At 43.5% G+C, this 26,418-nt stretch overlaps 1 protein-coding gene and 2 long non-coding RNA genes across 3 annotated transcripts in view; 1 reads left to right on the plus strand and 2 right to left on the minus strand.

Moving 5' to 3' along the window:
* The window catches only part of LOC307220958, a 216,495-nt gene that overhangs the window by 78,880 nt on the left and 111,197 nt on the right, over positions 1-26,418 (minus strand). The gene's annotated exons all lie outside the window — the stretch shown is intronic.
* BASP1 (brain abundant membrane attached signal protein 1) overlaps positions 1-26,418 on the plus strand; it is an 85,055-nt gene that overhangs the window by 56,415 nt on the left and 2,222 nt on the right. The window lies entirely within an intron of this gene.
* Positions 17,251-25,351, minus strand: LOC307221014. The gene is made up of 2 exons (XR_013841281.1): positions 24,838-25,351; positions 17,251-17,615 (listed from the first exon to the last, which is right to left on the minus strand). It is a non-coding gene; the product is annotated as an uncharacterized lncRNA (long non-coding RNA).

Here is a 26,418-nt window from a genome sequence, read left to right on the forward strand (position 1 = left end):
ATTTTAACCGAAAAAGAGTATCATTTTATGACAATGACTGCCTGAATTGATCCTGGTGTGTGTAGCATTGTGGTTAACCACACCGCATATGGAATTTGAATTTAGCTTCTCACATCTCTATAGATCTGTTCACGAGAATGGAAAGTGTCCCTTCTACACACAGAGTCCATGGAATTTGTTCTTCCGGCACATCAGGTTACATTGTGGTGATATCTTAACACACCAAAAGAACTGGAACCAATGAAAGACCGAAAATAACAAATCCCCTCTAGTTAGTATTCACATTTTTGCATATTTGTGATTCACGAGCTGCTGATAAAAGCCAGTTGAAAGCTACGCAGAAAGAAAAGGAAGACTAAATGAGGTTCAAGTGACCTGAAAACAGAAATCTATTTTGTGCTGAATTCTAGAGCAATTGAGCTGTGTCTGATAAATTAACTTCCCAGTCTGAAAGCTATGCGTTTAATTTTATGGCTGAGCTTTTTTCGTTGTTGAAAAAGAATCACATAGGAGAGGAATAATGTCCAATTTCTATTCACATGAATGGGAATGAATACCCAGGTTCCTTTAGGTCGCTCTGACATTCTATCCAGGGAGTGTATAATAATTCTGTTCAGTTACACCATTCCAACAAACATAAGGAGGGAGTGCATGTGAGTTTTTCTTGGAAGTGTGTGCCTGATTTGACCATCACCTGATACTTGTTCTTTTCCATTGGTTTTATCTCGCCACGTGACCATTAAACTTAATACGGCAATCTCTTTAAAACAACAAGGGATGAATGAATGCGTTTATGGCTGTCGGCAACGATAAAACAGATGTGCTCAGAAATCAATGTGTTTCTCTCTGCAGTTGAGATCACTTGCCAATATAGCCTAGTTCAGGGTTGGGGAACTTGTAGCTCTCCATATGTGGCTTGGACCACAGTTCCTTTTTTTTAAGAAACCATTTTTATTTGATTTTACAAATAAAAATTTATAATAATCCAAATGCATATCCATATATAGAGATTGCTCTGAATCTTTAGACTCCCCCCCCCCCATCTCCTTCATGGGTCCTATTATCAACTTTTACAACTGCATATTATTACATAATCTATATTTTGTATCCATCCATGTTATCCATAGTATTTGTTACATTACAAGTGGGAAGTCCATCAAAGCTTGGTTTGCCATTTCTGTCTAGTAGGGACTCTTTCTTCTTTCCATGTCTAGGGTAGTAGCATCCAAGCAGCTGTTGTCACATACATAAAAAGTCTTTTCTGTTCCTTTGGAATGTCAGTACCTACAATTCCTAATAGAAAAGCTTCTGTTTTTTTTTAACAAAAGTAATTTTAATTTTTTTTTTCATTTCATTATATATCATTTCCCAAAAAGCTTTCATAACCTTACATGACTTGGACCACAATTCCTATCAGCCCCAGTCAGCATGGCCAATGAATGGTCAGGGATGATGGGAGTTGTAGTCTAGCAATATCTGGAGGACCATCCCACATACAGGAATGAAGGATTAGCATTAAAAACAGGCAGATCATCCATCCAATTCTCATGAACAACTTGACTATTTATGGTCCCATTTCTCATGTTCTCCCTCTGTCTGTTGGTCTCCTTGTCTTCTACCAGACTTTTCCAGACTTATAATATCCAGATTTGCACCCTCCTTTCATCTTCTGGTTTTGTTAAGTAGTGAAAAACATGTGCAGCCTTCTAAAATGACTCATCCATTTGCACTTGCTTGCAACCAAGCAACCTTTTGAAAGTTTGTGTCCCTAATGGGGCAAACTAAATATGACATAATAGGCATCAATGAAACCTGGTGGGATAAGTCCCACGACTGGAATGTAATAATGGAGGGATACAATCTATTTCAGAGAAACAGACCAGACAAGAAAGGAGGAGGAGTGGCGTTATATGTCAGGGATGTGTATACCTGTGAAGAGATCCAAGATTTAGAACCTCAAAGCCAAAGTGAGAGCATTTGGGTCAAAATTAAGGGAGAGAAGAATAACAGTGACCTCATTGTGGGAGTTTACTATAGATCCCCAAGCCAAACAGAGGACATAGATGATGCCTTCCTGGAACAGATGGCCAAGCATGCAAAAGGAAGGGAGATAGTAGTAATGGGGGACTTCAATTACCCGGATATTTGCTGGATGTCATACTCAGCCAAGAGCATAAGGTCAAACAGATTCCTCACTGGCCTTGCAGACAACTTCGTTGTCCAGAAAGTGGGAGAAGCAACAAGAGGAACAGCCATTTTAGATCTGGTCCTAACCAATGTTGATGACCTGGTTAGTGGGGTAGAAGTGGAAGGATCATTAGGCGCGAGTGATCATGCTCTTCTGAAGTTTACTATACAGTGGAAAGGAGCAGCCAAGCATACTAGGACTCAATTTCTTGACTTTAAGAAAGCCGACTTCATAAAACTTAGGGAAGTGCTGGGTGAGATCCCATGGACAGTAATACTAAAAGGAAAGGGAGTTCATGATGGCTGGGAGTTTGTTAAGAGGGAGATAGTAAAAGCACAACTTCAGGCAATACCAATGAGACGGAAACATGGAAGGTGCCTAAAGAAGCCAGGGTGGCTATCTAAAGATCTTTTAACTGAGTTAAGATTAAAAAAGGATGTGTACAAAAAATGGAAAAGGGGGGAAACCACCAAAGAGGAATTCAAACAAATAGCCAGCACGTGTAGACACAAAGTCAGAAAAGCTAAAGCACAGAATGAACTCAGGCTTGCTAGAGAGGTTAAAAGCAACAAAAAAGGCTTTTATGGGTATGTTCGTAGCAAAAGGAAGAATAAAGAAACAGTGGGGTCACTCAGAGGAGAAGATGGTGAAATGCAAACAGGAGACACAGAAAGGGCTGAACTCCTCAATGCCTTCTTTGCCTCAGTCTTCTCCGATAAAGAAAACAATGCCCGACCTGAAGAATTTGGAGCAAATGATTCAGCAGAGGAAACACAGCCCAGAATAACTAAGGAGATAGTAGAAGAATACTTGGCTAGTTTAGATATATTCAAGTCTCCAGGGCCAGATGAACTGCATCCAAGAGTATTAAAAGAACTGGCAGATGTGATCTCAGAACCACTGGCAGTCATCTTTGAGAATTCCTGGAGAACAGGCGAAGTCCCGGCAGACTGGAGGAGGGCAAATGTTGTCCCTATTTTCAAAAAGGGGAAAAGAGAGGACCCAAATAATTACCGCCCAGTCAGTCTAACATCAATACCAGCGAAGATTCTGGAGCCGATCATTATGCAAACAGTCTGTGAGCACCTACAAAGGAATGCTGTGATCACCAATAGTCAGCATGGATTTCTGAAAAATAAGTCATGTCAGACTAACCTGATCTCGTTTTTTGACAGAATTACAAGCCTGGTAGATGAAGGGAACGCAGTGGATGTAGCCTACCTTGATTTCAGCAAGGCATTTGACAAGGTGCCCCATGATATTCTTGTAAAGAAGCTGGTAAAATGTGGTCTTGACTATGCTACCACTCAGTGGATTTGTAACTGGCTGACTGAGCGAACCCAAAGGGTGCTCATCAATGGTTCCTCTTCATCTTGGAGAAGAGTGACTAGTGGGGTGCCACAGGGTTCTGTCTTGGGCCCGGTCTTATTCAACATCTTTATCAACGACTTGGATGATGGACTCAAGGGCATCCTGATCAAATTTGCAGATGACACCAAACTGGGAGGGGTGGCTAACACCCCAGAGGACAGGATCACACTTCAAAACGACCTTGACAGATTAGAGAACTGGGCCAAAACAAACAAGATGAATTTTAACAGGGAGAAATGTAAAGTATTGCACTTGGGCAAAAAAAATGAGAGGCACAAATACAAGATGGGTGACACCTGGCTTGAGAGCAGTACATGTGAAAAGGATCTAGGAGTCTTGGTTGACCACAAACTTGACATGAGCCAACCGTGTGACATGGCAGATAAAAAAGCCAATGCAATTCTGGGCTGCATCAATAGGAGTATAGTATCTAGATCAAGGGAAGTAATAGTGCCACTGTATTCTGCTCTGGTCAGACTTCACCTGGAGTACTGTGTCCAGTTCTGGGCACCACAGTTCAAGAAGGACACTGACAAACTGGAACGTGTCCAGAGGAGGGCAACCAAAATGGTCAAAGGTCTGGAAACGATGCCTTATGAGGAACGGCTAAGGGAGCTGGGCATGTTTAGCCTGGAGAAGAGGAGGTTAAGGGGTGATATGATAGCCATGTTCAAATATATAAAAGGATGTCACATAGAGGAGGGAGAAAGGTTGTTTTCTGCTGCTCCAGAGAAGCGGACATAGAGCAATGGATCCAAACTACAAGAAAGAAGATTCCACCTAAACATTAGGAAGAACTTCCTGACAGTAAGAGCTGTTCGACAGTTGAATTTGCTGCCAAGGAGTGTGGTGGAGTCTCCTTCTTTGGAGGTCTTTAAGCAGAGGCTTGACAACCATATGTCAGGAGTGCTCTGATGGTGTTTCCTGCTTGGCAGGGGGTTGGACTCGATGGCCCTTGTGGTCTCTTCCAACTCTATGATTCTATGAAACAGATAAAATCGTAAAATTTCGTATGATAGAGAAATGGCAGTCTGGATCTAGCCTTCTACATATCTTCATTCATTTTTATTTGTATGCAGATTTTCCACACACATAATAATAATAATAATAATAATAATAATAATAATAATAATAATATTTATACCCTACCCATCTGGCTGGGTTTCTCCAGCCACTCTGGGCGGCTCCCAACAGAATATTACAAACACGATAAAAGATCAAACATTAAAAACTTCCCTAAACAGGGCTGCCTTCAGATGTCTTCTCAAAGTCAGATAGTTGTAGTGAGGGCACTGCCAGAAGGCCCTCAGAGCTGGACCTCAGTGCCCGGGCTGAACGATGGGGTGGAGACGCTCCTTCACGTATACTGGACCGAGGCTGTTTAGGGTTTCAAAGGTCAGCACCAGCACGTTGAATTCTGCTTGGAAACGGAGCTTACAACAAAGAAAACAGGAATGCATTTCAAACAAACGCAACGAAAACCATTTCATAATAACATAGCAAACCAATAGAAAATATAATAGCATACAACCCCCCCCCCATTTCAATACTATAAATGTAGCAAGATTACACAGGCCCTTTCCTGTAGCCAGTTCCATGGGCAAGGGGTGAGATAGCCGAAAACACCCTCCCTATATCTTGCCAATATAATACTGATCTTGCACCTTCAAAAACTAAACTTCAACTTTCCAAGTCAGGGCATTCCTTCCCTTCTCCCTGATTTAGATACACCCTATAGCTAGCATAACTGTTAACCACAATCCTTTGTTGATTTATGCATCGCACCTGCATTGCTCCAAGATCCACAGCATGGCATTTTACAGTGCAATTCTAAGCATTCCTGCTCATAAATAAATCCTAATGAATACAGTGGGGTTTCCTCCCAGGCAAGAGGGGTTAGGATTACAATCGCCAGTAAAACTAGTCTTGAATCCAGTTCAGATGGGCTTTCCTGCAGCTCATTTGCATACACATGCGCACATGCGCAGACAACCATACTGCTTTTGTAAGTAGTCTTTTTGCACTGGGTGGTGGCCAGCATAACATTAGGCAAGGATACTTGCTGGCGTTTTGACAGCAGCCTTTGTTGAATGGCTTCTCCCACTGCCTTGGTGCAACGCGTTCTTGACACTTCAGTGAGTGCATTCTTTTCACATGCACCACATAAACCACTTACTGACACGAGCAGTTCATTGCCCAAACGAGCTGGTAAAAAGACGATTCTGAGATGTAGAAACTCGAGAGGTGGTGAAAAGGCACACAGCATCATATGAGCTTCAGAAATAGGTTGTGAAACCGGCCTTGTTTAGACTGGAAGGGAAAGGGAAGTACTCTGCTTCAGCCTGGTGCTCTGTGGTTGCCAGCACATCATGTACATGACTGGGCTGTTGCTGTCACCCACAGACCACCTGTCCCACTGATTATTGCAGCCATCGTAGAAGACATTATATAATTTAACGGTCTTCTTTTGACACGCAAGTCATCTTCTGCTGCCCAGGTGTGTTTTTAAGCTGCTTAATAAGCTTGATATTCAATACCTCATGCCCAAAGTGTCTTAAGCCCATGGATGACTATGAACCTTAATCTAATGTGTGGGAAAGCAGAACAGAATAGAGGAATTTGATCTTCTGTGTCGCTGCCTTCAGTGCAAGCATGGGACTCTGGCTTGGTTCCTTTGCCCTGTGAGGAACTTGCTCTTTTCTTTTGTGGGTTTAAGCAGTAGGCAATGGTTTCAACCACAATCTGTAAGGGGGGAGGAGTGGCATTTGGGGATAAGTTGTCATTGGAGAACATGCACGACTGAAAATGAAATGCAACAGAAATCTGGAAGCGTTGCGAGCTTCCTGTGTACACAAAAACTCAGCATGAATGGACAATACCCAGGTTCACAATGGAGACCTAAAATGTCTGAAATCCTACCAACAGGGCATGGGGTAAAAAAGTTGACAAATAGCTTATTTCCACCCTAGCACATTTCCACAAAGAAACTATTGTAGGCTTCTATTATAGACAGTGCTATCGTTGCACCGAATGCAGTGGCTGTTCAATAATCTGGCAATGCAGACAGAGACTGGAAATGGACAGAAGGGACTTTTATTAAACACAGTTTTCACTCTCTCTGTTCCTACTAAACAAAGGGTGAGAAGCTTCTGGCCCACAAGAGAGGTCGTGGATAGGGCCCGAGGCAAAAGTGGGCAGTGCAATGAATGCAAATTTTACTTTTGTATAGCAGGCCAGTTTCTGCACACCCTCAAACATCCCTCTCTATCCTCCACCCAGACAAGATAGAGTCGACGTTCCAGGGCACATTCCAGCAAGCAAAATGGGGGAGGGAACATGGCTTGGGGCCAGATAGAACAGCCCAGAGGACCATTTTATGACCATGAAATTTCCCATGGAATAAAGGGACGAGCCTGTTCCAAAAGCAAGCAGCAAACAAGTATGTGGGGCAAATTTTGCTGTGCTCCTCCCCAGGTTCTTTGCTCATTATATTCAGTTTCTTTTAGAAGCCCAAAGAGGCTTAGGTGGGGTTTCTGAGCAGTCTCCAGTAGACTAGGCTGAGGTTCAATTCACATGTAACATACCAGCCAGCAGCTGATGGGAGTTGTGGTACAAAACACCTGGAAGGCTGCTAAATCTGCTGTACACACTAACCTTGGAGTAAGTCCTCTCCAACGCAATAGAATTTATGTCTGAGCAGACATGCATAGGACTGTTCTGTTATTTGCATTTAGGTGCAATTGATTTTATGCTGAGATATTCACCATGTGAGTACTGTCCCTTTGGAGTCGCAATACAGGAAAGAACTGAGCTGGGGTCCAAAATAAATAGACAAGATTTATGTGCTTAACTCTTGTTTGTAAGTCCTGTGATTCTGCGAAGCTTAATTACTTTTACATTACTCTGAATTGTAGCCTTTGAGACGTTGTGGTCTTAAAGGGAAATATTTTGGTTTCTGTGTGGCTGGTATAAGTCGGTGCCTCCAATTTCAAACATGTACTTTGGTGTAGCTAGTCACAACACCATCTCTGCAATGCTGGTGATAACACCATGTTGTGTAAATGAAAGCTTTTGCAGCTTTGCTGGTTTCAAAGAGCAACACAGAGTGACAGCTCTTAACTAGATGAAAGTTTCCAACACCTTGTTCAAATAGTGTGCTGCCTAGCTGAAAGGGCGTTGCATAACCAGACCTCTTCAGCAAGGCCAGACAGTTTGTAATATTGCCAGAATAGTTACTATTTAAAAACCCCAGCTCTGTTGGTTTAAAAAACACTTAGTTTTCCGAATATTGCAGACCCTCCAAGTATTCCAGCTTTACAGAAGCTGTCCCAATTTCTGAGTTGATCCTAGAATGTCCCACTTTTCCTTATGATGCCTCTATTTTCATCGGAGAAATGTTGCAGGCTATGGAGGTATCTGACCCCTGAGCCATCTGAAGGCAGCTCTGTATAGGGAATGTTTTGTTTTTTTTAAATGTTTAATGTTTCATTGTGTTTTTTAATATGTTGGAAGCCGCCCAGAGTGGCAACCCAGTCAGATGGGTGAGGTATAAAATTCTTCTTATTCTTATTGAATAGCATGTCCCTATTTTCATCAGAGAAATGTTGGAGAACATGATATAGGTCTGGCTATTTGACATCTTTTTGTGTGTTTGTGAAGATTTTTACTCTGAAATGAAAAGTTCACTTCTCTCACCACCAACGAAAACTAATAAGTGAATGGAAAGAGAACCTACGCACATGATGTTGGCACAAAAACCTTGCACATACACTATGTAAAAAAATGAAATTTTACTATCCCAATCTTCTCTCTCTCTCTCCCCACTACCTCTCTTCTTTCCCAGCCTTTATCTATAACATTAGTATCTCACACTGAAGATAGATGATCTGTAGAAAAGATTCTATGAACAGAAAACTGAGACACTCTACAGTACAGTGGTGCCCCGCAAGACGAACACCTCGCAAGACGGAAAACCCGCTAGACAAAAGGGTTTTCCGTTTTGGAGGCGCTTCGCAAAACAAATTTCCCTATGGGCTTGCTTCGCAAGACGAAAATGTCTTGCGAGTTCCCGCGGGTTTTTTTTCGCTTTTTTCGCCCTTTTCCTAAGTCGCTAAGCCGCTTATCAGCTGATCCGCTGACAAGACGCTTCTCAGCTGATCGCTAAAAGCCACTAGACCGCTAATAGCGCTAATCCGCTAAGCTGTCAATGGGCTTGCTTCGCAAGACGAAAAAACCGCTAGACGAAGAGAATCGCGGAACGGATGCTTTTCGTCTTGCGAGGCACCACTGTATGTACTTTTGTAATTCAAGAAGATCTTTAATAAAAATACAAATTAAAATAAGCATGGTTTTAGCTGCCAGGTTTGATGCATTTGCACTGGCATAGCTGTTGGTGCAACTTGCTTTCTTAAGAAAATAATAACATAAAATGAGATCCAGCAGCCAGTTGGATGCTTGTGGGAAGGTCACAAGTAAGGCATGAAGCTCCCACTGATGTTCCCCGCATTCTATAATTCTCTAGGTAGCATATAACCAACCTGAACTTAGCCACCAACACATTTGTCCTTCATAACTTTTTTCTATGAAAAAATAAGAACAAGCGCAGCAAATCTCAGACTGCCTGGACCAGCATCTTATCATGCTACCTGCTGCTCAATAGTCAAGTGTAGGTACGTGGGTGGCGCTGTGGTCTAAACCACTGAGCCTCTTGGGCTTGCCGATCAGAAGGTCGGCGGTTCGAATCCCCGTGATGGAGTGAGCTCCTGCTGCTCTGCCCCAGCTCCTGCCAACCTAGCAGTTCTAAAGCACGCCAGTGCAAGTAGATAAATAGGTACCACTGTGGTGGGAAGGTAAACGACATTTCCGTGCGCTCTGCTTTTTGTCACGGTGTTCCGTTGCACCAGAAGTGGTTTAGTCATGCTGGCCACACGACCCAGAAAGCTGTCTGTGGACAAACGCCGGCTCCCTTGGCCTGAAAGCGAAATGAGCGCCACAACCCCATAGTTGCCTTTGACTGGACTTAACCGTCCAGGGGTCCTTTACCTTTTACTTTTTTAAACAATAGTCAGGTGAGAAGCAACAGTGCTCCACATCCCACAATTCCATCTCTGTGTGAGCTCTGCTTCCTTACTTCCTATCACAAAAAAGTACCATATTCTTCGCTCTATAACACACACCCGACCATAACACGCACGTAGTTTTTAGAGGAGGAAAATCCGTAGGCATGCCACCCATAGGCATTCCCTCCATAACATGCACAGACATTTCCCCTTACTTTCTAGGAGGAAAAAAGGGAGTGTTATGGTGCAAAAAATACGGTATCTATCTATATGCAGAATATGGGTGGTTTTAGGAGTCATTCTCTCTTGCCAGGGAACCCTGGACCTGAAGTACTTCAAAGGACCGTGCAGTTCTAAGGAGGAATGCATGCATATGGGATACATGCAAAGATTATTTTAGGGCGAAGGAAAGGCTGAAATGAAATGTGATCCGAGGGTAAGAGTGGACCCGGTTTTCCGATGAAGCCATTAGTCTGTTGCTCAGGCAATCATTAGTCACAGTGGCTTATATTCCAGCACATCTGAAAATTTATCTTCCCTTGGTGGTTCATTCGCTGAGGAATGGCCAGATCACACTGCTGAGGTATTGGCTGAGTTTGGAAAGGAGTTTGCACCAAGCCCACTCTTCTGTCATCAAAGTGGCCCATCAGTCTGAGGGAGTAATTTGTGAATGCGGTGACTCTGATTTCAGGAACGCACAGCTCTTTTATCATTGGGTTTGCCCTGGGGGTGCTTTGATCTCAAGGTGCCGGTATCCCTTCTCACATTATGTGAGCTACAAGATAAACATCAGTGGGAGACAGACGATAAGCCTAGCTTTGACAATAGGCAGGTAGCCAGGTGGTGGGTGATTCACTCTGAGCTTCTTTAAGTGTAAAACTATGCTGATTTTTCTCCCCAACCCTTGACTCTTGGGATCCATTACTCTGTTCTAGCACTCTTATCTGGGCGCTGTTATAACAAGCATAAACATGCTCTTCTAATCAGAGCTTATCTGACCCTGGTGTTTGTCATACTGGAACAGCCAGGCAATAAACAATCCCACCATAAAATATCTATGACACTGACCAGTATTCCATAGTCCACTGCAGGGTGGGCACAAAAATATTATTATTATTATTATTATTATTATTATTATTATTTGATTTTACAAATATTAAATTATAACAATACAACCATGCTCATCAACAGTTAAAATATTCTTCCGAATCTCTTGACTTCGCACCTTCCCCTCCGTGGGTCCTGTTATTACACCTTTCCTACTGCATCTTTTTCAATATTCCATGTTTTATATAACTCCATAAACTCCATAGTACTTGCTACATTACAAATGCTGTTGCAATCCTGCTAAACATTTTCATCTGCTAACAGTGATCTCGAAGATAGATTATAAATTCCCCCCATTCTTTGTTGAAATTTTGGTCTTCTTGATTCCTGAGACTTCCAGTCATTTTTTTGCCAACAGGGGCAAAATGTATTAGAAGGAATTGCTGGGCTTGCATGATTTGGAGCATTTTTGGGATGTATGCTGCATTTCTGAGACACTTCAACAGTGGAATGGAATTTAGAGAATACACTTCTGCAGTCCTAGGTTTAGTGAAATTCTCTCCCCTTTTTTACGATCTGCTGTTATGAGGGAAGGAGGAGGTCCCAATTAACAGCCCACAGTTAACAAACTCTGATCTCTTTGGGACAGAGGTATCAGTGCTTCAAGCCAGCACAGGAAGGTTATGAAGCAGTAAAGGCATCTCCTCTTCCTCTGTTCTGACACCCTGATTGGTTTGGGTCCCAGCTTTCCAAATGGATGGGGAAGCCCAGTCTACACTTCTGGGTGATGGAACCCTAATCCTGGATTCTATTTCTTCTTTGCCGATCCCTCAAAGCTGAGTAAGATTGTCTTCCACAAACACGGTTTTAACAGTTAGTCCGTAAGTGACTCTGGAGGCCAATTCTGGATCGACATGTCCTTCCATGGCTGGAGTGTGTGTGTGTGTGTGTGTGTGTGTGTGTGTGTGTAAAAACTAGCCTGCTGTGCATTAATTTATCCACTCACTTTTGCCTTTAGCCCATAGCTGTTAACGTTTTCCTTTTTTTAAGGGAAATTCCCTTATTCCGAATAGGATTCCTCGCAAGAAAAGGGAAAAGTTGACAGCTATGCTTTAGCCCCATCCATTTCTAGTATGTGCCCCCTTCCCAAAAGATTGCTCAGAATATTTATTTATGTCTGTCTGTCTGTTCTCAAGGCAGTTACAACATAAAATCACAATATTGAAACACAAAACACAAAATAAAAATAAGAACCAAACAACCCAAGGGAATGGGAATGCGACCCCTGTGCTAAAAAAGGCTTCCCATCCCAAATACATATCCTGAGCTTTGTGTGTTCCTCATCATGAAGATAACCCAAGTGAACAAGTGTGGGAGAGGCCATCAGCCATCCAATCAGCAGAGCAGAGATACAGTTAAGTGGTCCCATTAGCTGAGCAGCATCGGGTCAGTTCTGACAGCACTGACGGCAAATTGGGTCGCCAACATCTTTGTTCATGCAGAGGTGGCATGACCATCGCCATGCTGAGTAATGTCATGGCTATTGCATGACATGCACGCAGTGCACTCTGGGAAGGCACGTAAGCCCTGCTGCAACAAAAATGTCGCAACTCTGAAGTGCAACAGCCAGCAGCTAATGCTGCTGTTGAAAATCTTGGTTGTGGTCTCTATGGCATGTAGTAAAGGGTACATCCAGGGCCGACTCTCACCCATGAGGCAAGCTGAGGTGACTGCCTCAGGTGGCAGGATCCATTGGGGCAGCAAATCTTGATGTCAATCTTTCTTCCACCCTTGTTCCTGTTGTCGATCTTCCCTCACCCCTTCTTCCCTGGCAGGGATGGGAGAGCCATTTTGGGGTTCACCTCAAGTGCCAAAATGTTTCGGGCCAGCCCTGGATACATCCTTGCCTCTGTGCATCATCATCATCATCATCATTATTTATATACCGCCCTATACCTGGATGTCACAGAGAGCTGCTGTAGTGTAATGGTTAGAATGCTGGACTAGGACAGAAGAGACCAGCGTTGCTGTCCCTACTCAGCCCTGAAGTTCTCTGAGTGACATTTTCTCTGCCTAGACACCGGTGGCGCTGTGGTCTAAACCACTGAGCCTCATGGGCTTGCCGATCAGAAGGTCGGCGGTTCAAATCCCCACAACGGGGTGAGCTCCCATTGCTCGGTCCCAGCTCCTGTCCACCTAGCTGTTCAAAAGCACCCCAAAAAGTGCAAGTAGATAAATAGGTACCACTGCGGTGGGAAGGTAAACAGTATTTCCGTGCACTCTGGTTTCCGTCACGGTGTTCTGTTGTGCCAGAAGCGGTTTAGTCAGGCTAGCTGTGTGACCCAAAAAGCTGTCTGTGGCTCCCTCAGTCTGAAAGCGAGATGAGCGCCGCAACCCCATAGTTGCCTTTGACTGGACCTAGCTGTTCAGGGGTCCTTTACCTTTTACCTATGAGGCTGGTATGAGAATGGGAACGTCCATATATGCCGCCCTAAGCTCCTTGCAGGAAGAGATTGGAGATAAAAAATGTAATAAATGAAGGAATGAAGAGTGAATTGCCTGGTTGCTTGTGAAAAGACAATAGCAAGTTTGGGAAGGTAATAAGTAATGGGGCGCAACTGCAACAGATAGTTACTAACCTGCCATTCCTTTCCTCCTGCCCTTTTTTGTTCTAACCAAATTGTCAACGGTGTGCTCTTATTTTTCCATATATGAAGGTGAAGGTGGCCCTATGCTGTGTGTTTATATGTGTGTGTGTGTTTCTATTTATCTATCACTCTGGAATTCATTGATCGATATAGTCCAGTAGGATGGACTAAAAAAAAAAAAAAGAGGTGTTTTTTTTTTAAGACTGTGGGAAGAAATGCATGGAAACTACCAACGTTGCTTAAAGCCGCAGAAAGAATCTGTTGTTTTGAAACCGAGATGGGAATGCAGCTTCAAACAAAACTAAATCTTGCATGGCATGTTTACAGCAACGTGGCTTTGAACTGGTGAGAATCTAGTAATTCAGACTGTGAAGTTGAAACTTTTTTGAGTTTCAAAGTAAACTCTCCTCTCAGAACAAGCATGGGGTGCCCTTAAGAAGAGACCCACGTGAGGAAAAGAGATGGACCAGTGTAGCTGAAACATTACTGTTTACAGTAGAGTTTCAGCACCCTATTTCCTAACTCGTGTTATGTTGTGCTAGCTTGGGATGCTTTAAGCTGGTTTGAACTTCCTCCTGCTCCGCCACTCCTATTCAAATGTTCCCTGTAAACAAGCGCCTTTTAAATAGTATTTACTTCTGTTGGCATATAAACATTCTTAAAGCACAGCTGGATATTCATTTTCAGAATTTGGACTTGAAATTCCAAGCAAAGCAGGGATAGGGATTGCTCGAGGATTGTTGATGCCTCGTTTCCAAACACTGGACCTGAGCCAGCCAAAGTAAATCCGTTTAAAAGTCCCTTTTGATACCAGTGGAACGTCTGTTAAACACGTAATTAGCTTTTCCATCAAAATGGATGGGGGCTTAACTTTGGCTCATCTTTGTCCTGTTGAACCAGTATTATTTCCCCGTTCCTCTATTTATAGCTGCCAGTTAGTACCAATATTTTCATATTTTCCATGTAATGTCAAGCTTCACTCACACACCAGACCTCTCTTTGTTTGGTGGGAAAGGTCTCGAGTGCACAAGGGGAGAATGACCATAGCCTGAGTTCAAAGTTGAAACAAATATTGAGTTTGTAGGCTTTTCGCTCGAGTCTGAGGAAAACACAAGATGAATGTCAGCCAGACTACAGAATCTTGGGAACTACAAGGGAAGGAGAGCGCTCCCTCAAAAACTGGCCCAGCAAAGTGAAACAGAGCCGCTTGTCACCTCACTTCACGTCATGAAAATTGTCATGGGATCTTTCCTGAGGCCATGATGACAGAGTGCTCCCTAGAAGAGAAGAAGAGTTTGGATTTGATATCCCACTTTATCACTACCCTAATGAGTCTCAAAGCGGCTAACAATCTCCTTTCCCTTCCTCCCCCACAACAAACACTCTGTGAGGTGAGTGGGGCTGAGAGACTTCAGACAAGTGTGACTAACCCAAGGTCACTCAGCAGCTGCATGTGGAAGAGTGGGGAATCGAATCCAGTTCACCAGATTGCGAGTCCACCGCTCTTAACCACTACACCACACTGGCTCTCATAGGGTGTCTTCTCCCAGTTGGCCCCAGTTTCTGGGAACATCAGCACTAGTGCAGGGAGCAACTTTTGAGTAGGTTGTTTCCACATGGGGTGGTGCACTGGGAATGGGCTGAACCCTGGGAAAGAGTGTTCATTGATTGATTGATTGATTCATTCATTCATTCATTAGCTAGGTGTAGGGAATGCACAGCCCTCAAGATTTTGTTGGACTGCAACTCCCATCATCCCTAGCCAGTTTAGCCAGGTGTCAGGAATATCAGAAGCTGTAATTCTGCAATGTCTGGAGGTTCTCCAGTGGTCAATTGAACATTGTCACTGGTTTAGGATATAATGGGAAGCATGGTTAAGTGCTGAATACTGATTAGTCCTTGTGTGAAGGAAGGCGCAAAGCAGGTGAAAAGGGTTTGGTGCCTTCATTATACACCTTTAGGCGCCAGGCAAAAATGTTCCTCCTTAACCAGGCCTTTGGCTGATTGACATCTAATGCCCTTTCAAAATTTATTTGGGAGAGGGGGCTTATTGGGCTGTATTATTATTATTATTATTATTATTATTATTATTATGTATTTTGCGTTTTTATATTGTGATTTTATGTTGTAACTGCCCTGAAACCTAAATGCATAGGGCAGCATACAAATTTTATAAACCAATATGTGGCTCGTGCATATTTTACCTCTTATCTCTCTCTCCCCCTTGTCTAAACTGAGACTCTAATCTCCGAGGTAGGGAATGGCTTATTTATTTATTTATTTTGCTCCCCTCACTCTTTAGCACTCCATCCATGTACACTGATGGCTGTACAACAACAGGAAAGATTTTGGATAAGTTATGGCGCTCTTTATTTTAAAGCTGGCAGCAGTTTCCAGTTTGATAGCTGTTCTGTTGTTATGCTTGGATAGCTGATCACCACTGTATGGCTCGACTGGGGCTAATTCTCTCTGCTTTGTCCTAATGTTTGTGTGTTTTTAAGTAAATTTATTTATTTGGTTTTTCAGATTAAAAATTTATAGTCACATGTCCAACATACAACATAAAAACAAGATTCTTGGACTTTCCTCCTCCCCTTAGTGGGTCCTATTGCTAATCATTTCCTCCTGTATCTTTTATAATAATCCAAATCTTTTATCTCTCCATTGTATCCAGAATTCACCATTAAACTACAAGTGATATCCCAATCCTAGTAATGATTTTAACTGTTTACAATGGTCTTTAAGATAAGCTATAAATTTCCTCCATTCCTTATTTGAAATGTGGTCCTCCTGATTTCTGATTCTTCCTTTCATTGTAGCCATTTTGGCATAGTCCATCAACTTGATCTGCCATTCTTCTCTGGTAGGGACTTTATCTTCTTTCCATCTCTGGGTTAATAACATCCGTGCAGCAGCCGCTTTTTCCTAATGTTAGTCCACCAGATTCATCTGTTGCAATACTATTACCTTACTGTTCTTTGCGATTTCGCATCCCATCGTTTCCCAGTCTTTCAGTGTTAATGTTGCTTTTTATGCATGGTACCTGTGAGGTGGCAGTTAGCGATGTTCTAATAAGCCTGACACAAGGAGTGTGCATTTGAGGACTTTCTGGTTTGGGACTAGACTTAGTCTTCCATGGATGGAATGACTCCTTCCATCCATAGATTGCTTTTGGGGAAGGGGGCCTTGGCAAAAGTTGCTTCTTCTCTTTGCTGGAGAACATGTCCTCTAGGAGGAGTCCCACTCTAGGGATGCTCCAGCAGGAGAGAGTGAAGACAGACTCCAACCCTGTATCTTCTGCTGTCTCATAGAAGAGCTGTGTATAGTCTGACCCTAAACCAGAAATGGATGCCATTTTGTGATGCAATTTTGGCATATCTTCAAAATATGCAAATGAAGCAAAATCTGTGTTTGTCTCTATCAGTTTATCTATAAGCCCAATATGGCTGACCGTTGGTACAATTCCTGGGGAAGGGCAATGGGCTTAAACATCTAGTATAGCTCTGTTGCCATTTCTGAGATTTCCCAAGGCATTGTCTACACATTTCCAAGGGTACTTTCATAGGCTTAAGAGCTAGAAGCTCAACTCTGTAAGAGAGACGAGGGGAATAAGAGGGGAAGAGGTTCTAAGGATGTGGGATTCAACACCCAGTTCCAATTTATGTGCTTTCAGGGTGACGCACTGAGTTCTGCCTAATTGCTTTATTTTAGTAAGCAGCACGATGGATTGATGGGTGGCGTGACTCTTAGCATTATGAACTCTTTAGGGTTAAAATGTGTTTTCCCAGTAGTGTAATTATCTGATTAGGACTCTTGATGGAACTGAGAAGCTTGCAGTTACCCCACTGCACTTTTTGACCCTTGATGCTGCTATAGAGAATTATATGTCGTTTTCTCCCATTGCTATCCTGCTGCAGGGGGGAAAAAATTATCCAGCTTACTTGGGAAATGTGGCCCCACAAATGGCAACATCCCTTGGTGCAAACTTTATTACATGCAGCATCTGGATCATAAAATGCAACACATGTTTCCAGATGGTTATGGGAAACAAACCCTTATCTCATTAGGAAATCACTGGGGACATCCTGCAATTGTAAACTTTCTGTGTTAAAGGCCCAGACCGTTCTGTGAAATGTCTTCTTGCTTGGAGTAGTTTTCTGCAAAGCACAGCGATTCTGCTTCAGCCCAGAGAACCATTTATGTCAAATTCCTCCAGGATAACGTTAGCATGAAGTGCAGAGGCCAGCTTTGCAGTTTCAGCAATGAATTTTATCACACTAATGCACGGGTGTGTGTTTCTTCCTATTAGAATACAAATGCAAAGAAATTAGCATAGGCTGAATTCAGAGGTAAAGACAAGCAGTGGTTTGCCATGAGGACAAGTCTAAGGCTCGTGTGCTCCTTTTGCCCTCCTCAAATGCACGTAAGGCGAAGAGATTAGAAGCTTCCACTTTCTGCGTTTGCTCTTGCATCCAAACGTAGCAAACTACGGTTTGCTCAAACCACAGTTTTGACTTAGAATCCTACTTTGTGGGCAAACTATGGTTTGCCCACTAATTAAGCAGAAGCTTCTAATCTCTCCTCCTCCCATGTAGAAGAAGGGGTAAAAGGAAGAAGGAGCACTAAGACCTAAAGCTTATGCCTACCTGCCTCCTGAACAACAAACCATGGTTTATTGTTACATTTGAATTCCGCCAGGGTGAGTTTCCAGAAACACCACTGCTCTACACAGAACAAGGCACAATAAAACTTGGCTGAATCGGATGTGGTCTGCATCGCTTACTAGCCCTGCTCTGAGCCTTGCCTGAGTGCTTTGGGCTGGCTTGGAGTGTGTGTTTGAATTGGAATAATGCCTCTTCTTTACCTAGATGGAGGATTGAGTGATGTGAGTAGAGGTGTATAAACCGCTGATTTTTGGATGGCTGGAATGTGGTCTGCTGTCTTCTTCTTCTTTGTCGATCACTCATAGCCGAGTAAGATTGTCTTCCATGAACACAGTCTTAACAGTGAGTCCGTAAGTGACTGTGGAGGCCAATTCTGGATCCACGTGTCCTTCCACAGTGAGGACATAGGTTTCCAGGCGGGAGTTGATCACGGTGAGGGTTTGCCAAGCGTGCCTTCCTCTTAGCACATTTCTCCCTTTCATCCTGAGTTTGAGCATCTTCAAAGCCTATGACACCTTTGTCCAATTCTCCAATTGGAGCACTCGCAGGTCAGTGTTTCCCAGTTGTTGGTGTTTATACTAATTTTTTTTTAGATTTGCCCTGAGAGAGTCTTTAAACCTCTTTTGTTCACCACCAGCATTATACTTTCCATTTTTAAGTTTGGAATAGAGTAGTTGCTTTGGAAGATGATAATCAGGCATCTGCACAACATGACCAGTCCAACGAAGCTGATGTTGAAGAAGCATTGCTTTGACACTGGTGATCTTTGCTTCTTCCAGTACACTGACATTAGTTTGCCTGTCTTCCCAAGTGATGTGTAAATTTTTTTGGAGACACCGTTGATGGAATCTTTCAAGGAGTTGGAGACGGCGTTTATAAATGGTCTACGTTTCACAAGTATACAGTAAGAATACTGTACTTGGATGGAGGATTGAGTGTTATGAGTAGAAGTATATAAACCTCTTGACTTTTGGATGGTTGGAATTTGGTCTGTGGTACAAAGGTCAGAGTCAAACCCATTGCTGCAACCAGTTTTGCCTCTGGCCACTTCCACAGACAGACATCTGACTCCTGAAGGGTTTCCCGTGAGGGAATGTGGCTTTTGAACTGAAAAAGTTGCCTCACCTCTCTGCAGAGGAGCAATATTGTGCATCTTAGTTTCCCTGCAATTCCTCCACCCTGAAGCTCTTCATGGACCCTGCTGTTCAGATTGAACAAGTTATAGGACACAGTTGATTTGTGGCATAAAAGCAGAAAATGTAGGGAAGTTTTTAATGTTTGATTAGAGAATAATAGAATTGTAGAGTTGGAAGGGACCCCGAAGATCATCTAGCCCAACCCCCTGAAATGCAGGGCTATGCAGCTGTCCCATATGGGGATCAAACCTGCAACCTTGGTGTTATCAGCACTATGCTCTAACCAATTGAGCTATCTTCACAGGGGATGTTTTAATACTTTGTTAGGAGCCTCCCAGATTAGCTGGAGCAACTCTGTCAGATAGGGGGATGCTAATAATAATAATAATAATAATAATAATGTGATGGTGATGGTGATGGTGATGTTGTCAGGAGGGGCAAAAGGAGGGGGGAAGCCAGCACATCACTTTAAGATGTGCTTATCCACCTGTCATTTGGTGGGCAACCTGGTGTAGAAATCTTGAGTGTTGAGTAATGTTCTATTTTACGTATTTTGAAATGACAGAGTTGTCTATAAGCTCAGCACAAACAGTGGGGACACATCTACAGAAGTGCAACTAAGGTTGGGCAGAGTAGCTGCAGAAAAATCTATGGTCCCCACTTAAATAAATCAAGCTGTGTAATCAAGCTCCTTGCCCCTGAGAAAAGGAGGACTGGTTGCCAGACCCACAGACAAACCTTGTGATTTAAGGTAAGAAGAGAATGCTGCAGCATCAGGAACAGAAAGGGTGCAAAGGTAGCATTCCAGAGAATTTTCAGAGATATAGATAAGATTCTTCCCACCGTGGAGGGGAAGACTCACTACTAGAAGGGAAGCCAATACTCCCAAATGATGATGTTTTCCTGAAGAACTGGAGCCATAAGTGAGGAAGAACAGAAACTGAGAGAACTGAGACTGCTTCAGGGCAAGCATAGAAGCAACTGATTATTTTGGAAAGCAGATGAAAATGGTGAACAGGAGGAAATGGAGAGGGAGGCCGGAGTAATGCTTAGTGAAACAGTGGAAGAGGATATGGAGCAATGTGGTCTGACAAGACCGCTATGGAAGAGAGGAGAAGAAGAAAAAAGGAAGTCAAGGATTTGCCAAGGGGAAGAAACTTTCATAATTTTCCAGTTTCAGACACAGCGGCTGCTGACAAGAGGTTCAGATGACACTTCTGTTTCTTCTGTAGTAGCATTTCCTCCCTTCCCTATCAGCCTTTGCTTGGTTATATTTGGGCACTTGACTACTTATGAGAACTGCAGCTTCTTGTCACTTGAGCTGGCAAGTGCCAAGAAATCCCAGGCTTTGCACCACGAAGCTGGTGGGTCAGCTGCCCCATCTGAAGCCTTCATCACATATTGAAGCTGCTAAGTGAGACTTGTGAGGTGACTTGTAAGTGCCAAGAAGAGGCTGCCGCTTCCTCTACAGCCTTCCTTTCTCACACTCTGAACAACTTGCTAGAAATATTGCCCAGATAGGCAGACCACTCAGAGAACCTCCTTCATATGTGGGCTTTGCCTGCTCCTTGGGGGACCAGAGTGGATTTCTGCCCTCCCATTCTGACACACGCTTCAATTGCCTGTCTGATTTGTTGGCCAGATGTAGACAAATATCAGACCCCTCACCTCAAGTGTCCCTGTTTTACAGGGGACGGTCTCAATTCAGAAGATGTCCTGGTTTCTGATATGATCCCGGAATGTCCCATTTTTCCTTAGGATGTCTCTGTTTTCATCAGAGAAATGTTGGGGGGTATGGAATAGGACATCTCTATTTTCGCTGGAGAAATGGTGGAGGGTATGCAATATGATGTCCCTATTTTCATCAGAGAAGCGTTGGAGGGTATGAAATATGGTTGTTGACTTTCCATGACCTTCTGCATTTGATGCTGTCCTGGCTGTTCTCTTGCCATTGTCTAGGCTTCTGGCCCTAAATCCTAGACAGGACCATTTATATCCCATGCTCCTGATAAAGAAGTGCCCCAATCCTCAATATTTGTTCTGATGTCTTTCCAGTGGTCCTTGTGCTTAATGAGCCTCTATGGTGCAGGAATCCATAGGAGAACAGTTCTGGGCCTTTGAAATAATCTCTTGTCTGGGGTGCATTTAGCCACAACTCTTCTTTTAATTTGTTGGCAGGTAAAGAGGCACATCTTTGTCCAGGTCTTTGGGAAGGGGTGTACTTCATGAAGCAACGAGAATGTCTTTTCTGCCACTGCTCTGCGGTTTAACTGCCTTGTGGTTTTCCAATAAAGAACGCTAGTGCTGCAATATTTTGCTTTAGCTTCTCATTGTTAAATGTGTTTTAATATGTATGTTCTTTCCAAACTGAGACCTTCGGGTGAAGGGTGCATTTTAAACATTCTTAATAAATAAGGAAGGTAAAAGGTAAAGGACCCCTGGATGGTAAAGTCCAGTCAAATTTGACTTTGCAGTGCTCCTCTCCGCTTTCAGGCTGAGGGAACCAGAATTTATCCATAGACAGGTTTTCTGGGTCATGTGGCCAGCATGACTCAACCACTTCTAGTGCAACGGGACACAGTGCCGAGTGCCAGAGTGCACAGAAATGCCGTTTAGCTTCCCACTACAGTGGTACCTATTTATCTACTCGCGCTGGTATGCTTTCGAACTTCTAAGTTGGCAGGAGCTGGGACAGAGCAGCGGGAGCTCACTCCGTCACAGGGATTCAAACTTCTGACCCTGTGATTGGTAAGCCAAAGATTCTTGGTGGTTTCGACCACAGCGCCACCTGTGTCACCCCAAAATAAGTAAACATTGTACTGGCACAGGGGTTAGTATACCCCCCCTTAAATCCTAAGCACTGGGCAATTCTTAGGATTGCACCTTTTGTCTTCTCACGCCACCCTGCCAGTGTCCCCCAGAAAAATGTTCCCCGGGGCCATCACCGTGGCAGTCCCGTCCCCCCCATGATACGCCCCTGGCCTTAAATATCCATGCATCCTGATTAGTGCTAGAGACACCATTTATGTTTACAAATGCTAAGCAGCTATTTCTTCTTTGTGCCTAAGATTTATTATTATTATTTTTGCACCCAGCATCGTCAGAGTACATGCGAAGCCTTGTGGCACAATTCATGAAAAGGATCTCTCTCTTTTTTAATGCCTAACAAATCAGGCGCAATGGGAGTGGGGTCAACACTTTGACCACATCATTTTCACCCATGAAAATTCTTCCTAGTTTCTCTTGGCCCCATGGGGCAACAGATACAGGTCGCCATAAGCTGCAGGCTATTGCATCACACCTAGCGATTTTTTTCTTCCCCATCCAATTATCATCATCATCATCATCATCATCATTATATTTTCTTATGCTACAAAACAAACTAGCAGCCCTTTTATTTTTCCTTAAGCAACCAACCCGAAGAAGAGCTCTAAGAACTTAAAAGCATGCTCATTATTTTGTGATGCTTTTATTTCATTATAATGAAAGCATCACTCTACTGTTGCATTACAATCATCTGTTGAGCTTTTGCCTGGGGATCATAACATTTAACTTAAGAAATCTCTCTCATTTACCTTCGCTACTTCAGGGAACACCTTGAATATTTTGTGTCTCTAGAAGCCTGTATGGAAAACCTAGTTTTGCAAGAAACAGTCAGTGATGGGACTATTTTGAACCCTCCTCTTGTTGAAATGAATGCATGCTTCCCATTCACTCCTCTGGGCAAGTGCTGCACTTCACTGAGGTCAACATTGCAGGGGGGGGGCAAAGCCTTATCTTGTGATACTAGCCAACCTCCACTGGCCATGAGCCTATGGGGGAAGCAATATGCCGTGTGAGTGTGGAGCAGATATTGTGCTCCCACCTCTTGAAATCTTCATCATCATCATCTACTTGGCCTTCTTCTCCCCACCCCCATCCTGATGGCAGGCATTTTGCTGGCCATGTCAAAAGCAAAAGACTTTGAAAAAAACTGGAAGAGGCACATCAAACAAAAGCACACTTGTTTTATCCAAGCATAGCCGGGCAAACAAATAGAGGCTTAATTGGGGATTGGCTATCTGCAAGCAAATATAGCTCTCGCTATTGTTTAAAATCTTTGTTCCTGCTGATTTGCAAAACTGCTCTGAAGTGCAATGTGACTGGATGGGCATGAAAACTCCCATTTTCTTTATATAATAAGTGCACTGTGACCTACATGGGCAAGTTGTGAGAATTGGGGTGGCTGCATTGTTACTAGACTCCAGTAACTGTGCTCCTGACCCAAGTGTGGTGGGTGCCCTTTCTTGTGGGCATGTGGGAAGCCCATTTTGGAAGCTCTCCCCCTAACCTCATAACTTCAGAGGAGCCAAATTACCACTTATTATGAACTGTTTCACAGTGAGCACCAGTGCATCAAAATCTCTCCTTTTCAATCAAGGGATACAGATTATTGTACCCACAGTGAGGGCTGTGAGTCCAAGACGTCTTCTTGGGCTCAGAAATCTCACTGCAGGTGAGGGCCACAAGCTCCTCACCTTGTGTCACAGGAGGCCCAGCGAAGAATAACCACGTATAAACCAGCCTTGCCCGTGTCAGACACATGTCCCAGGCTCATAAACATATACGGTTTATGTAGCCATGGATGAATGATGCTTGCGTGAATCTATGACTCATGATTTACAAAGCCTCAGATGTTCAAATGCGGACATGGACTTGCCAAACTAGACTATTCTAAATGAAAGGGTTGACTATGTTTTCTAGAAATATCAGGTTTAGAATTGTGGAATGCCTACTTTTTAGGGTGGAGACTATTTGAGATAGTTATACCACTGACAGATCCTGGGTCTGGTTTACAAAGCAATTTCCCCCCACATCCCTATCAAATGTTAAATAATGGTGGGTAAAAATGTTATCCACTGTTTCATTTGTAAGGAAAATATGTAAGTGTTTAAAAACAACAATACAGTGGAACCTTGGTTTTCGAGTGTCTTGGAAGCTGAACAATTCAGAACCCGAACGCCAAAAACCAAGAAGTAATTGCTTCCATTTTTGAATGTGCCTCGGAAGTCAAATGACTTCTGAGGGGCATTTTTCATCCCCCCCCCCCCCAACTGACTTTGCAGCCAGCCCATTGATCCTCGATTTTCAAACATTTCGGAAGCTGAACTGTCTTCCAGAAAAGATTATGTTCGAAAACTGAGATCCCACTGTAATAAAATGTTCTGAAAGGCAGAGATATTCGACTACATCTCGCTTCGGATACTATATGCAATGCGTTGGCTTGTAGCTATGTGTAGATTTTAATGCAGAGCCTGTCTCCCAGCCACAACTGTGAGTGTTAGAAAAGGGACGAAGAGGCGTGCCTTCTATTGCAGATTCCCATTTTTCTTGCTTTCTAATCTAGCCACCTGTGCCAAGGTATTACTGTTCAATGTCTTATTAGAGACAGAATTGGGACTTTGGGTGGTTCTGATCTATGGTATGAACAGTTAGTTATATGAAGGAGCAGAAGGCTATACAGTCGTACCTCAGGTTAAGAACTTAATCCGTTCTGGAGATCCGTTCTTAACCTGAAACTGTTCTTAACCTGAGGTACCACTTTAGCTAATGGGGCCTCCCGCTGCCGCCCAATTTCTGTTCTCATCCTGAAGCAAAGTTCTTAATCCGAGTTACTATTTCTGGGTTAGCAGAGTCTGTAACCTGAAGCGTCTGTAACTTGAGGTACCACTGTATTAATCAAACCTTTGTCTTCTAAGGCATTCTGGATTCCGGCTTCTGCCAAAATTTGCCTGGAGTGAAATTTGCAACAGGTTTTGCTCAGGTTGAATATCTGTAGGAATTCTGAGGGCAGGTAAAGAGAAGGTAGATGATGAAATTAGTCCCAGGGAACGGTCTGAAGGCACATGAGGCTACTGTTTTGCAAGTCTGGGTGTGGTCAGTGCCTGGTGAGTGACAACCCACCTGCCACCTTGGGTTTCATAATGGAAGGAAGGTGGGATATAAATGTTAGGAATTTATTGAGGGTGGGGAGGTTGGACCTATTTATGCAAGTGCCATCTGCTTAATGATGTTTGCACATATGGTCAGGGGCTGTAGCTCAGAAGGTTTGCATGCAGAAGGCTTTGGGTGAAATCCTTGGTATGTCACAGCTAGTTAGGGATGTTGGGAACTGTAGTCCAAAAACAACTGGAGACCCAAGTTTGGGAAGCACTTAGCTAGATGAACCTGTGGCTTTCTTCCTCTGCTCCATTGTATACATTTATACCTGTCAAGCTCCTGCCAACCTAATAGTTTGAAAGCATGCCAGAATGCAAGTAGATAAATAGGTACCGCTCTGGCAGGAAGGTAAATGGCATTTCCGTGTGCTGCTCTGGTTTGCCAGAAGCGGCTTAGTCATGCTGGCCACACGACCCTGAGCTGTACGCCGGGTCCCTCGGCCAATAAAGCGAGATGAGCGCCACAACCCCAGAGTCGGCCACAACTGGACCTAATGGTCAGAGGTCCCTTTACCTTTTATACCTGTCAAGGCTTCAGGAAATCCTATCCCTCTCACGGTGGGATGCCAAGAAGTAGATAAACAATGAGTTCTTACCAGTAGTTTATCCAATACTCACCAAGAGATACGAGGGAATGCGGTCTCTCGTAGATAATGGCATTGCTCCAAGTAAAGTCCTCAGTCCCTCCTATTCTATGTCATCCCTGCACTGGTTGATTCTCAGGACATGCTTGCTCCTAGGAGAAGCGGGGTCAGGAATGCTTTCTAGAGGTACTGAGTCTGTTAGGTGTTTCTCCCCGGTGCTGTTTCTCCCTCCCAATATTTCCCAGCTTCTCCCCTCTGCAGCCTCTGAACTATGACCTTCTGCAAACCACTGTTCTAATTCTATAATGTCCTCCTCTTCTTGGGAAGGTGCATAGAGAGGGGTGGGCGGTCCCCACCATTCCTCCCCAGTCCAGCCATGACAATACCCAAGGAGGGGTATTGTCCTCTTACTGCTCTTTCTGGGAACTGGGGAGGGAACATTGGTTTCCTACTAGTGTTACAATGTGGTGGCTTGGATTGCAAGTGAAATATTAATTATAACAAGTTCCTTATTTACTGTGAGTGTACGTGTACAGTGGTACCTCGGGTTAAGAACTTAATTCATTCTGGAGGTCCGTTCTTAACCTGAAACTGTTCTTAACCTGAGGTACCACTTGAGCTAATGGGGCCTCCCGCTGCTGCCACGTCACTGCCACACAATTTCTGTTCTCATCCTGAAGTAAAGTTCTTAATCCGAGGTACTATTTTTGGGTTAGTGGAGTCTGTAACCTGAAGCATCTGTA

Source organism: Podarcis cretensis, assembly GCF_951804945.1.
Source record: "Podarcis cretensis genome assembly, chromosome: 7".
NCBI classification, from domain to species: Eukaryota; Metazoa; Chordata; class Lepidosauria; order Squamata; family Lacertidae; genus Podarcis; species Podarcis cretensis.